Source organism: Phoenix dactylifera, chromosome 15 (assembly GCF_009389715.1).
Source record: "Phoenix dactylifera cultivar Barhee BC4 chromosome 15, palm_55x_up_171113_PBpolish2nd_filt_p, whole genome shotgun sequence".
In the NCBI taxonomy this organism is placed as follows: domain Eukaryota; kingdom Viridiplantae; phylum Streptophyta; class Magnoliopsida; order Arecales; family Arecaceae; genus Phoenix; species Phoenix dactylifera.
Genome location: NC_052406.1, coordinates 1119851 through 1132773, shown reverse-complemented (window position 1 = coordinate 1132773; position 12923 = coordinate 1119851). Strand labels below are relative to the sequence as shown.

The 12923-nt window shown below is 38.2% G+C and overlaps 2 long non-coding RNA genes across 2 annotated transcripts; both read right to left on the bottom strand.

The window, feature by feature from the left end:
• Positions 1 to 450: 450 nt before the first annotated feature.
• On the bottom strand, positions 451 to 1325 carry LOC120113351. Its single transcript, XR_005515263.1, has 2 exons — positions 1030 to 1325; positions 451 to 920 (listed from the first exon to the last, which is right to left on the bottom strand). It is a non-coding gene; the product is annotated as an uncharacterized LOC120113351 (long non-coding RNA).
• An 80-nt stretch (positions 1326 to 1405) lies between these two features.
• On the bottom strand, positions 1406 to 1750 carry LOC120113350. Its single transcript, XR_005515262.1, has 2 exons — positions 1676 to 1750; positions 1406 to 1573 (listed from the first exon to the last, which is right to left on the bottom strand). It is a non-coding gene; the product is annotated as an uncharacterized LOC120113350 (long non-coding RNA).
• Positions 1751 to 12923: the final 11173 nt, after the last annotated feature.

Here is a 12923-nt window from a genome sequence, read left to right as displayed (position 1 = left end):
ATGCGCTGAGCAAAATTAATTTTTATTAACCAAAATCCTGTCACTAAGTTTATGACTGCTCGTCACAATACTTGGTAAACAATTTAGTAACCAAAATTTGGTCACTGATCACAATCTAATAACCTGGTACATTTGGTACATTGATTGGCTCATAATAATAATAATAATATCATTAATAGCAAAGGCATTCAACATTACGCAAAAGTCATTTAAAATGTCATTCAAAATTGGCATCAACATGTCCTAAATCCATCAAAATCAAAGTCTAAAAATATGTCATAGAGATCAACAGAGATTTCATTCTTCCTAGGAATGCAAAGACCTATCATCTAAGGCAAAAACAATCATAATGAAGCATGATCAGTAGAACCAGAATCACCATTACTCCCCCGATCTGCATGCCTTGGTCCAAAGCCAATCTCTTCTCTCATCTTTTGAAGAACCTCCTCTTGCCATTTTTTCTTTTCCTGCTCAAGAATACGTAGAAGGTCTTCATGAGTGTACAGCTCTAGAGCTTGACTTGTAGAGGTGGAAGAGGATGATAATTGCCCAATAATTCCAATGAGATCCTCTAGGGGAGTAAAGCCATAGACATGGCCATGAGTTGGGACACCAGTTGCCTCAAACCACAAGTCATAATCACGTGGAGGAGCATCTGAGGTGGAGGCATCACCATATTTTTTGGAGTATTCAGCTGAATACTTTGCCTGTCAGTTGATTTAAAAGAAGAGAAAAACATTATGGTGGATCAAACAAGAGATAAACATGAGCAAGCTCAATAATATTTATGAATCATAAAAAAATTATACTTACCATGACAGCTTTACTTCTCTTATCTACATATCCTCCATGCCTTGCTTTGTCTTATGCGTCCGATTAAAAGATTCAACTATTGTTGGCTCCCTACCTAACTTTAATTTCTACAAAAGAGAAAAGAAAAAATTCATTAACATATAATGGGCTGATTTGAGATGATTGAACAATAATATAAAAATTATTATAGAAATCTAATTGAATTAAGATATGTACCAGTCGTTCGTCATGATTGATAAATGTGATTGATCCTCCACAGTGTTTAGAGATGCTACCATTCTTCATGGTGTTTCTATTATTTTTGTTGGCTTCTGATTTCTTCTTCCATTTTGGGAAGATCCAAATGTCAATTAGCTTATTCCAATTTTCTCAAGAGATCCAATTAGGGGGTTTATCACGGGCTTTATTTAAATCTCCTTTTGCTTCCAGAAGCTTTTGGCTTCTGACCCTCCCTAATGAGGTTGTCAACCGTCGCTGACAATGCTTGTCCCAAACTTGATGCACATGATGCAATTGTCTTGGAAGAATTGTCTGTATCTCCTAACAATATATAGGTCGCAAGCAATCAGACTTACTAATTGGCATGTGTAACAAGGGCAAAAGTTAATGATAAGAAATATAAATTAATTACATCACCTCAAATTTGTTCCACATTCCAACTTTAGCATGTGTAGGGACCTCCCTCCATGACAACCACGGACCATTGAAAAATTGGCGCATGATAGCAACAGCTTTGTGACTGACCTCATAATCAAGAAACCTGCAATTTAAAAAAATATTAATTAGAAAATAAATTAAATACTTTAAATGCAACAAACACATAAATTCAAATTAGTGATAGAAAAAAGTGATATTTTCATACATTCCTCTTGTGCACCTAACAATCACTTTTCCATTTGCATCAACAGGGGCTTTAAGGGTTGGTTCTCGGCCATTGTTCTATCTTGGATCAATCCCAAGTTCATCACTCATCTGATCCTCATTCATTGTATCCTCATGATTTTGCACTGCACCATTCATTTCTTCATCATTTATTTCTTCATTTGTATCCACCTCTTCAATCATGTCCCCATCAGGAATGTAATCATCATCATCATGACATTCCTTGACACGCTCAGGCAACCTAGGAGGCTGAGGAGGAACTTGAGTAGCAGCCAATATTAAAGCTGCTTTTCCATTACCTCTTGGTTTTTCTTTTTTCTTGGCCATAGCTGCACAACAATAAAAAGTTGTAGTTATTTTACAATGTAAATGTCAACAAATCCAATCAAAGTAAAGAACAATCAGTGGACCTGTTGCTTTCCCTTTGCTCTTTCTCATGTCTGCACAATTATAATTTATAAGGAATTAATCTTTACAAGTTATCTATTCATTCATCTAATACCAGCAATATTCAAAAAGCATTTAATCTTTACAAAGACAAGGAATACAAGTCAAATCATCCAAATTTACATATGGAATACTATCTGCTTCACATAGAACAAATGTCAATATACATGATCGCCTCTGATACTAGGAAAGCATGGTACTTCTTAGCAAGCTTTTTGACCAGCTTCTTGATTGCACACTGGAAATAAGTCACAACCATGAAGCAACACCACTTTCACCACTTTTCATTTTTTCTTGCAGATGAACATTGATTGTAGAAATGAATAACATGACAAAGAAATTAAAATTCATGAACTTTACAGAGTCAAGTTAATGTTTTGAGAAAATTTTCAAACATGTAAACCAATGTCATAAGAAGCATGACTGGCATGCTTTGAATTACTATTCAACAATCATGAAAATAAATTTTGCAAGTTGATGAAGAATCAATAATTGATACTCTTTTTTAAGTATTAGATCTCTAATGGGCCCAAGTTTGGTGCTTGACGAATGATATTCATAGGAAAGCTCAAATCTATCACAATACACAAAGATTAGATTTCCTACAAAGGTCCAAGTAAATAAAATATATTCAATTATATTACATTAAATTAGAGGTTACTGTAGATTCAGATTTAGGAGCAAAAAATATTGCACCAATGATACACAACTCTTCCCTTAATATTTTCACATGAACAATAAAAAATAGAGATTAATCATTGAGAGCTAATAGTATCGGACCATTGGAACCACAATATCTCATGTTGAAACTCTTGAAACAAAGTACTACTATAATCCTTGGCAGCTGGAAACACAAGCCTTTAGTTCATGATTTCATCAGTTTTTCAGCTGAAGTTAAAACATGCGCCAAAGAGTGAGATCTGTTTGTGATGTTTTGCAATTTATCCGTGCCAGATCTTTCTGAAAGATAGATTCAACGTACCCTGTGGCTCTCTCTCTCTCTCTCTCTCTATCAGCAGGAAGTATTTTTGTCTGATGCTTTTTCCACACAAACAAGGGAAGAACGTCTTGCTCTCATACGAAAAAGTCTTTAATAGAAGTGGCAAATTAAGCTGCCTTATAAGACTAAAATGAAGGAACAAATGGCTTGCAGTTTCTTGACAAGAGGTTTATCTAATGAGTTTCGATTCTTGTCATTTAGAAGAACCCCCACATAGGATGATGCATCAAGTCCTTTTCAATATTGTGTGGTAAATACGTCTTGTGCAACCATTATTTTTGTGCCCATATACTCGTTAAATCAAGAACATATATTCTCTAAATCCTGGCTGCTTCATATTTCTCAAAAAGAAAAAAAGGAAGAAAAAAAAAAAGAAATAGTTGCTGCTCCATGTCACAACATGAGATATTGTGGTTCCAAACTTAGCAGACACTATTAATCAAAAACTTCGTCTGCTAAAAGGAAACATCAACAGGGAATTAAGGGAAACAAACCCTGCTTCACCATAGCATCTCAGAAACCCTGCTTCACCACAGCATCTCAGAATGGAGATTAAAATGTATACATTTACATCCACATCTGGAATCTTGGATCATGTATATAATGACTGGATGAAGATGAACACAAAGAGATGCAAACATAGGATCATGTATATAATCGAAAGGCATGGCGATCAAGCGCGACGCCGGATCCACAGGGGGAGACCCTCGGTAGGTTCCTTCCCCCTTCCTCTTCCTCTTCTTCGTTTCTTTTATTTTGTTATCATGGGGTAAAAGGAAATGGGGTTAGGTTTACCTCCGGGAAGAACCAGTTGTGGATTCTGAAAACCCTAGCCGATGAGCAAGAAAGAGGGGGGCGTCGACGGGGTGACGTAGCCACGATGATCTCGTCCCGGGTGAGAAGGAGATGAACACAGGCGCCGAGCAAAGAGATAATGAAACCCTCGGTAGGTTAGGGTTTACCTTCGGGAAGACCAGTTGTGGGTTCTGAAAATCCTAGCCGACGAGCAAGAAGGAGGGGGGCATCGACGAGGTGATGTAGCCGCGATCGGGAGGCGTGATGTAACCGTGGTCGCCGTCGACGGGGAGGCAAAAATGGTCGGCAAGGGGGAGCCGGAGAGGAGAGGCCGGAGGTGGAGGAGAGGAGAGGAGATGGGAAGCTGCGATGCCAAACCCCTAACCACACCAATCTTTTAATCGAGACCAGGGAAGTGCTTCGAGTCACAGGCTCACAGCTCCAAATCGGGATGGGACTGCAAGCCAAATTTCATATTAAACTATTTTTTATCTATAAGGCTGATTGGACTAAGTCGGTCTGCAAGCCAAATTTCATATCAAACTATTTTTTATCTATAAGGCTGATTGGACAGAACTTGCAGGAAAAAATATTTTTGAACTATAAAGCATGGTAAAAAAATTCCAGACCTTCTTCCAAAATCCAATCCCATTGCAGAAAAGTTGCAATAGGGGTGCAAATGGGTCATGGCCAATACCATGAGATTTGAAAATGAGAAGAAGAAATTTGAGTTTTCTGGAAAGCGATTGGAATTTAGGTTATCGAAGAAATTTGGGCGGAACGGCGGGCACACTTAGTTTCATTTTGAATTTTCCTTCTTTTATCTTTTTTTTAAATTTAGATTTACTCAAAAATAATATTTTTAATATTTTTGGAATTAAAAATTAAATTTGGTGACGGAATTTTTTGTCAATAACCTGTCACCGCCAAAAATAATCTTTTAAAAATTTATAAATACTTGGGTTACGATATTTGTGACAGCTGAATTTGTCACTGAGGGGTTGCAATTTCGGTTATCATTTTGCTGACAGATACCCCGTCACTATGATGGTTACTAAGTTTTGGCGCCCATCCTACCCGCGCATTCTGTGACCGGTTTGTCACTAATCGGTCACTAAGTTTACACCACGGTGACCAAATTTCTGGCGGTCACTAATCAGTCACAAATAGTGACTGATAACGGTCTGTCACTAATTTTCCGTCACTATACGCGTGTTTTCTGGTAGTGAATGTGTCGCCCAGATTGGCTTCTAGCGCATACATCTAACAAAACAAATGTTGCAAAGGTTTTGGTTGGTGAGCCTTGGAAAAACCAACTGGGTTGTTTGTGAGCCCGAAAAACAAATAGTATAGATTTTGGTTGGTGAGCCGAAGAAAACCAACTGGATTGGATTGTGAGCCCGAAAAAATAATCGGTTTGGTTCTAGCCGGTGAGCCTGTAAAAACCGATCGAGTTCGTTGTGATCTCGTAAAAACAACAAGTTGGTTGTGAGCTTGTAAAACAACTAGACTGTAATCGGTGGGATTATAGTGAATTCCCAAAGAGACGCTTGGAGAGTGAATGTAGGTGCTTGGAGTGCACCGAACCACTATACATGCTTGTATTTGTAGTGTTTTCCTTGTGCATCTTGTTTTACTTTCATACTTGCATAGTGTACTTGCTCTAGCTAATTCTCTATTGCTTTACTTATGATTGCCTAGAGCTTAAGTAAGATAACACCTTATCATTCCGTTACATTCAATTCAAAGTTAATTTAGAAACATAATTTTTAGAAAACCCAATTCATCCCCCTTCTTGGGTTGTCACCTTGGGCAACAGGCTTGGATCGACGTAGTGGGTATAGTTGCAATAATTTAATAAATGTCATTTATATGACTTCTATTTTAAAGATACTATGCCTCTTTCCAATAATATCTCTGCACCTCCTAATGTTATTTTCTCCTTCTTTCAAAACTGAATCACCAATTGAAAATTCAAAAAATAAAAAGAAAAAAAGTTATATTCTCCTCCTTTGAAAACTGAATCACCAATTTGTAAAAAAAAAAATCACCAATGGAGAAGAATATAACCTTTGTATTTAAAAATTTGACCACTCAGTAGCACAAATTTTAGATATTTAGTTGACAAGTTTTACCCCTTGGTTTCACTCTTCAGATTTTTTGAAGTAGGTCAAAAGAAACAGCAGATGTAATATATCAACTACAGAAAACATGAGGGGGAGGGGAGAGAAAAGCTCTCTCGAGCTGCATGCAAATCTGTGTGACAGAAAATATGGGTCTCTCAGTCTCTTCTCACAGCTACGAAAAATTCATAAGTGCCTACGAAAACTAACTTTAGGCATGCTATGCCTGCAAGGTCTGAAATTTTATACGTATGACATTCCTTTTTTTCTCCCCTTGACACACTTTTGTTGGTACTTTCTAACCATATTAGAGACCTGTCTCCAAGCTCTTTAGTCACGCCATTCCGTTCTACCAAATGGCAACTAGAAAAGTGTTAGATGTATGCCCTAGAAGTCAATCTGGCTGACACATTATTAATTCTGGAATATAGTTTTGTACTTGACTTTCTTATTGAATAATAAATGGGTATCTTTTTCATTCATATTGTGTATGTGTCTATGAATCGTCCAAAAAATTAATAAGATGATGATGCATATTCTCAAGAGTTGAGAATTTGAGCCATGCATCATTGGTGATTAATTTCTAAATGCTTCTGATCAATGGATCATCACAAGGACGGTAATTGATCCGATGAGATTAGTGCATAGATCACTTTTTTTTAGGGTAGACCAGTCTCAAGTTCACATTGTAGGGACACTGAAGTGATAGTGCAGGTGCTTGTTAGAAAACAAGGGTACTGAGCGTGACCAAAATAAGAAGTCACTTGGATGTCTATCCACTCGTTAGTGACTTGCTTGATGTTGCAGTAGTGTGACTGGTCCTTTGACCTATGGTGCTTCGACTATTCATAGTGAGATTGCTATAGTTTGATTGCACATATACATAGTCTCTAACCATATGGGTCCTTGTGGTGTAGATTGGCTGCAGTAGGTTCACTGTAGGAGTAAGTATGCACCTATATGGAATCTATCGATCTTGGTAGATAAGGAGTGCTTCTATGTGATTTATAAGACTTAGTTCGTAAGACCTCGGCCGGGGCAGTATGTACAATGGAAATGGAGTTTTCCACTCTTGAACTTAAGTCGAATAAATCTTGACATATGATAGACGATGAGGTTTGACGAGTTATCCATGACCTCTATCCTATAGGAATACACGATAGAAGGACTGTATCATACGATAACTGTACCTAGAGGTTCATTATTCCATTCTGCTGGATTGCCACTATATGCTGCTAGGTGTCACTGGTAGATGGTAAGACTCACAGGAACTATCTTGATGGTCGATGATCCCTGATGGGATGAGTTGGAATTGTTCCAACTCATTGAAAGGAGTTTTCAATGATATTGCGATAGAGATCGCAATATATCTCACTACCAGACAGAATAGAACCTATGGGGTCACATACATTAGAGGTATTGACCGATCCGATGGTTGAATTATGATTTGGAATCACAATAGTTTATAATTGTCAATTTGATTGATAATTGGTTTAACCCACTAAGAGTTAGTGAGTTAAAGAAGGAATAATTATAATTGGATTGCAATTTAATTGAATCAATTGAACTTAATTAATTAGGCTTGATCTTATTAAATAAGAGTCCTACTTGGAGTAGGACACCTAGAGTCCTAATTGGAGTAGGACTCCTAGAGTCCTAATTAGATTAGGACTTCAAATTATTAGAATTCTAATTGGATTAGAATTCCTAAAGTCCTAATTGGATTAGGACTAAAATTATATGAGTCCTAATTGGATTAGAATTCCTAGAGTCCAATTAATTTTGATCTAATAAATAAAGATGATTCCCAATTGGATTAGGATTGAAGAGTTCAATTGAGTCATGATTGAGTCATGATTTAGAAGAAACCTAATTAGATTAGGACTATTGGCCACCTAATCCTCCTTAGAGGATTAGGATTCACGCAAACAAGAGGAAGGGTGTACGCCCGTCCTTGGAGATAAAGATGGAGCTCCTAAATTTTAGGAGCTCCACATGTTAAACAAAAGGAGGGATGGGGCGGCCTCCTAAGTGATTCTAATCCCTTTTGAGCCGAAAAGGAAAAGAGAGAAAGTCTCTCTTCTTTTTAGCCGTGAGATCCTCTCATCTTTCCTCTTGGAGCCGCAAGAAACCAAGGAAAAATAAGGGTAGCGTGTGGCCCTTCTCCCCTTCCTTTTTCCACAAAAATAAAAAAGGCAGCAAGCGTGTGCTTCCTTTTATTCTTCCCTCTCCTCTTCTTCCTCCTCAAGAGAGAGCAATCAAAGTGTTGGTTGCTGCAAAGGAGAGAGAATTTCAGCCATCAAAAAAGCAGCAAGCGTGTGCTTCTTTTTATTCTTCCCTCTCATCTTCTTCTTCCTCAAGAGAGAGCAATCAAAGTGTTGGTTGCTGCAAAGGAGAGAGGATTTCAGCCATCAAAATAAATCTCTGTAAGACAGTTAGCACCCCAGAGAGATTTAGGCGTTTGGATTGGTCCTCTACCTCGTATGGATATCCATAGAGGCCGAACGCGTGTGCGGCTTCAAGCGAACCTTTTAACAAAAATATCCGATCATCAGTTTATGGTGATCATCTACCTTTTAACAAAGTGTTGGTTGCTTCCTTTTATTCTTCCCTCTCCTCTTCTTCTTCCTCAAGAGAGAGCAATCAAAGTGTTGGTTGCTGCAAAGGAGAGAGGATTTCAGCCATCTATAAGGGAGCTAGCACCCCAGAGAGATTTAGGCGTTTGGATTGGTCCTCTACCTCATGTGGATGCCCTAGAGGCTGGACGTGTGTGCGGCTTCAAGCGAACCTTTTAACAAATACCACGATCATCAGTTTGTGGTGATTATCTACCCGCACAAGTTGAAGATCTGATCTTCCTAATCTTATGAAAAAGTTTTAATCCTAATCTATCTACGAATGTCGGTTTTAAAATACGTTCATACGATGAACGAATCCACGCATGCCTCTTCCGCTGCATTTCTGATTTTTCTGCGGCGTGTGGGGATCCCAACAAAAAGTCTCACTCCTCTCTTTCTCTCTACATCTTCTTGTCACTACGAAACTAGCATAATACACTTCAGGGAGAAGCTGTAGCTTTCTAAATTTTTCATAGGTACTCATGAAACTGGTATGGGCTTGGCTCAAGGTAGTGGGTAGAGTTGCAATAATTTAATGAATGTCATTTATATCACTTCTATTTTATAGATGCTATGCCTCTTTCCAATAATATCTCTACCCCTCCTAATGTTATATACTTCTTCTTTAAAAACTGAATCACCAACTGAAAATTAAAAAAATAAATAGGAAAAAAAAGTTATATTCTCCTCCTTTCAACATTGAATCACCAATTGGTAAAAAAAAATCACCAACAGAGAAAAATATAACCTCTGTATTTGGAAATTTGACCACTTAGTAGCACAAATTTTGGATATTTAGTTGACAGGTTTTACCCCTCGGTTTCATTCTTCATATTTTTTGAAGTAGGTGCAAAAAACTACAGGCGTAATATATCAGCTACAGAAAATTTGAGGGGAAGAGGAGAGAAAAACTCTCTCGAGCTGCGTGCAAATCTGTGTGACAGAAAACATGGATCTCTCAGTCTCTTTTCATGGCTGCGAAAAATTCATGAGTGCCTATGAAAACCAGCTTTAGGCGTGCTATGCCTGCAAGGTCTGAACTTTTATAAGTATAGCATTCCTTTTTTCTCCCCTTGACACCTTTTTGTTGGTACTTTCCCACAATATTAGAGACATGTCTCCAAGCTCTTTAGTCATGCCATTCCATTCCACCAAATGCCAACAAGAAAAGTCTCAATCCTCTCTTTCTCTCTACATCTTCTTGTCGTTGTGAAACTGGCATAATATCACTTCAGGGATAAGCCCTAGCTTTCTGAATTTTCATAGGCACTCATTGTTAGAAGTATGCCCTAGAAGCCAATTTGGCTGACGCATTATTATATTCTGGGACATAAATTTGTACTTGACCTAATTATGAATTTATTAAGTTGGGCATTCTTATCATTCATGTTCTTATATGTCCATGAATCGCCTAAGGAATTAATAAGATGATGACACATATTCTCAAGAGTTGAGAATTTGAGGCATGTGTCATTGGTGATTAATTCCTGAATTGCTCTTGATCGATGGATCATCACGAGGACGGTGATCGATCCGCTGAGATTAGTGCACAGATTGCTTTTTTTGATGGACGAGTCTTGAGTCCATAGTGTAGGGGCACTGGAGCAATTATGCAAGTGCTTGTTAGAGAACAAGAGTACTGAGCGTGATCAAAGCAAGTAGTCACTTGGATGTCTATCCACTCATCAGTGACTTACTTGATGTTGCAGTAGTGTGACTGGTTCTTTGATCTGCGGTGCTTCGGCTATTCACAGTGAGGTTGCTGTAGTTTGACTGCACGTATACATGGTCTCTAGCCATATGGATCCTTGTGGTGTAGATTGGCTGCAGTAGGTTCACTGTAGGAGTAGGATATGCACCTACATGGAATCTATCGACCTTGGTAGATAAGGAGTGATCCTATGTGATTTATAAGACTGAGTTCGTAAGACCTCGACCGGGGTTGTATGAACAGTGGAGAAAGAGTTTTCCACTCTCGAACTTAAGTCAAATAAATCTAGACATATGACAGACGACGGGGTTTGACGAGTTATCCATGACCTCCATTCTGTAAGGATCCATGATAGAAGGATTGTATCATACGATAACTGCACCTAGAGGTTCATCATTCTATTCTGCTGGGTTGCCACTACATGCTGCTAGGTGTCACTGGTGGATGGTGAGTCACAAGGACTATCTTGATGATCGATGATCCCTGGTAAGTTGAGTTGGAATCGTTCCAACCTATTGAAAGGAGTTTTCAATGATATTGTGATAGAGATCGCAATATATCTCACTACTAGACATAATAGAACCTATGGGGTCACACACATTAGAGGTACTGACCGATACGATGGTTGAATTGTGATTAGGAATCACAAATAATTTATAATTATCAATTTGATTGATAATTAGCAACTTGAAGAAGGAATAATTACAATTTGATTGTAATTTAATTTAATTAATTGAATTTAATTAATTAGACTTGATCATATTAGACACGAGTCCTACTTGGAGTAGGATTCTAAGAATCCTAATTGGATTAGGATTTCAAATTAAATTAGAGTCCTACTTGGAGTAGGATTTCTAGAGTCCTAATTAGATTAGGACTGAAATTTAATATGTCCTAATTAGATTAGAATTTCTTAAGTCCTAATTAATTTTAATCTAATAAGATAAATGACTCCTAATTGGATTAGGATTGAAGAGTTCAATAGAGTCATGGTTCAATTAAATCCTAATTAGATTAGGATTTGAAGGGAAAGGAAATGGGTTCACTTAATCCTATTTGGAATAAGATTAGACCCATCTTGTAATTGACCCCACCCCCAAACTTAATTTGATTAAGTGGGGCGTGAGATAGAAAGGGAGAAGAGGGAGGGGCTACGCCCCTCCCTTGGCTGAAATCACAAAGAAAAGAGGAGGGGCGTACCTCCTCTTGGCTCCAAAAGGATAAGGATGGAGCTCCTAATTTTTAGGAGCTCCAATCCTAATCTTAAATAGGAAAAAGAAGGGGCTGCCGTGAGCCTTATTCTTTTCTTCCTTGAGTCGTGAACAGCCTCTCTTTTCCCCTTTCCTTGGGTTTCAGCCGCCAACATGAAAATAAGGGTCTCACGTTTAAGATGATTCAAAAGGAGGGCATGCGGGCCCCCTTTTGAACCTCCCTCCTTGGAAGTACATGGGATTCCTCTCCTTTCCTTAAGAGCGGTGAACAGCACCTCTCCAATCTATTTTTCAGCCGTGAGACAATGAAAAATATAGGGAGGCATGCATCCTTTTATTCACCCTTTTTGGTTTCAAGTCAAAGGGAAAAGAAAAGGTTGCAAAGGCTTTTGTTTTCTTCCTTGAATCCATCCTTCTTCTTCCTCCTCCTCAAGGCAATCAATATTTGATTCAAAGGGAGGTTTTCAGCCATCAAAAGACATCTCTGCAAGGGAGCTAGCATCTCGGGAAGATTCGAGAGCTTTGATCGGTCCTCTGCTTCGTGTGGATACCTGTAGAGGCCGGACGCATGTGTGGCTTCAAGCGAACCTTCAACAAATACCACGATCATCACATTGCGGTGATCATCTACCCGCGCAAGGTGAAGATCTGATCTTCTTAATCACGTAAAAGTTTTTAATCCTAATTTATCTACGAACGACGGTTTTAAAATATGTTCATGCGATGAACGAGACCTCGCGCATGTCTTCCGCTGCCCGCAGAATTTTTCTGTAATTTTCTGCGGCGTGCGAGGGATATCCAACACTCATGAAACTGGCATGGGCTTGGCTCGAGGTAGTGGGTACAGTTGCAATAATTTAATAAATATCATTTATATCACTTCTATTTTAAAGATATTGTCTCTTTCCAATAATATCTCTGCCCCTCCTGATGTTATATTCTTCTTCTTTAAAAGCTGAATCACCACCTGAAAATTTAAAAAATAAAAAGAAAAAAAGTTATATTCTCCTCCTTTAAACATTGAATCACCGATTGGTAAAAAAAATCACCAATGGAGAAGAATATAACCTCTGTGTTTGGAAATTTGACCTGAGTAGCACAAATTTTGGATTTTAGTTGACAGGTTTTACCCCTCAGTTTCACTCTTTAGATTTTTCGAAGTAGGTGAAAAAAATAACAGGTGTAATATATCAGCTATAGAAAACTTAAGGGGGAGGGGAGAGAAAAGCTCTCTCGAGCGGTGTGCAAATCCGTGTGACAGAAAACATGGGTCTCTTAGTCTCTTCTCACGGCTGCAAAAAATTTATGAGTGCCTACAAAATC